Below are 1,868 nucleotides of genomic sequence, written 5' to 3' on the forward strand. Positions count from 1 at the left end.
TGCATTGCTACTACCGATTGTTGAAGCTTCTTCAATTCTTTCCCATACATTTGAAATTGATTGTTCAAGCTTGCAAGTGTCACTTGCCCATTATCACTCTCAACTTGTGCAACACTTTTCTTTGTCAAATCTCATGGTGAACGGCCCATTCGTATGTGTTAACCGAGGTGTCTTCTAACACAATTTTGGCCGCATTTGGTGATTTATACATGAATACCCCACCGGATGAAGAATCAAGATATTGCTTAGTCAAAGCATTAGTGCCCCGGTAATATGTATTGATGTACTCCTTCGTCAAACTGTGCGGTGGGCAAGCTCTTAGCATTTTCTTGAATCGTACCCATGCATTATACAAAGTCTCATCACCCCGTTGGGTGAACCCATTAATCTCCATTCGAAGTCATTCTACTTTTGATGGTGGGAAGAAGTGATTGATAAACTCATTGGTTAAATCTTGAAAAGATCTTATGGAATCGGATGGCAAGCTCCTTAACCAAACTTTTACTTCTCCTTGAAGTGTAAATGGAAATGCCCTTAACTTAAAAGCGTCATCGGTGACATCCTTGTTTTTGTACATATCACAAAGATCAATAAAGTGTTGGATGTGTTCGAACGGATTTTCTTCTATTAACCCATGGAAGAACGTATCTTTGATCATTGTGAAGAAGTTACCCTCAATCTTCCAATTATCTGCTCCAGTTAGTGGTTTTGTAATAGCCGGTGCTATCATTGTTGGTGCCACCAATCTAGCGTTCCACATCGGCGTATCGTTTCGATCATTCAATAACTCTTGATCAATCGGTGGACCTTGGTTGATTGGATTACCCTCTTCATTGAGAATCGGTTGACCGTTTGGATCCATGTCTTCTAAACAAAATGGCAAAACCTTAAAATTTTTCCTTAATACCCGTTATTCTCTACGTTTGTAAACCCCGTGCACGTGTTTTTCCAGATCGGAGAATGGATGTGTGAACTCTTGATCCTTGTGGGATCTTGTTTTCATACACCAAAGGCACCTATCCTTCAATCACAACACAAACACAAGCGGTTTTCTGAACAAAAATAATATATAAAACACGAAAAGTAACTTTCGTAAGGGTAAACCCTTACGAAAGGATCGAATAATCAAAAGTTTAAACCAAATATCCAACTAAGCTAACCGCTCCCCGGCAGCGGCACCAAGAAAGTATATGATGATGTGCGTCATATACATCTTACCCTCAAAATTTATATATGATTCAAACACTACAAATAAGCACACACAACTAACGAGCACTTAGAACCCGGTTATTATAGCACTTCAATGTAAGTATTCTTATCAAGTTCGTCCCAAGAGAGTGGTGTAAGCCGAATATTAAAAACTATCAATTGTCCTAGAGTTTGTTTAATTGGGGGGTTTTGATTGACTTTGATTAACAACTCAAACTTGCACAATTAAACAAACTAAACTTAACAATTAAACTAGTAACAAGTAACAAGTAACGAAATATTAAGAACTTAATTCAATTAACTAATTAGGGTTCACTTATCTAATCCTCTTTATGCTTGGATTGCCACGTTTTACCCAAATTGCTATCACACTAGTTGTTGAACTACTAAATGTTTAACATTACTACCAACCCTTAATCAAATAACACTTCGCGAATTCACATAAGCATTGTATTCTAAGATCAAGTTAAGCATGATTGGTTATTGAGATTATGCTTGGGTTGAAATCACTTAGAACCCCCAACTATCGAAATCACTTAAGATAATCGGCACTACTATGTTAACTAAAGGCCAATTGAAAACCAACCTAGACCAAGAACAAAATCACTTAAAATTCTTAAGCTAGTTGTCTAGATCACTCAAGGTGTTGAAGCACAAAT

The 1,868-nt window shown here is 37.3% G+C and overlaps 1 non-coding gene across 1 annotated transcript; it reads left to right on the plus strand.

Moving 5' to 3' along the window:
* Positions 1-296: 296 nt before the first annotated feature.
* LOC139879015 (small nucleolar RNA R71) lies at positions 297-403 on the plus strand. Its single transcript, XR_011769871.1, has one exon. It is a non-coding gene; the product is annotated as a small nucleolar RNA R71 (small nucleolar RNA).
* Positions 404-1,868: the final 1,465 nt, after the last annotated feature.

The sequence above is a fragment of the Rutidosis leptorrhynchoides genome, chromosome 11, assembly GCF_046630445.1.
Source record: "Rutidosis leptorrhynchoides isolate AG116_Rl617_1_P2 chromosome 11, CSIRO_AGI_Rlap_v1, whole genome shotgun sequence".
Lineage (NCBI taxonomy): Eukaryota > Viridiplantae > Streptophyta > Magnoliopsida > Asterales > Asteraceae > Rutidosis > Rutidosis leptorrhynchoides.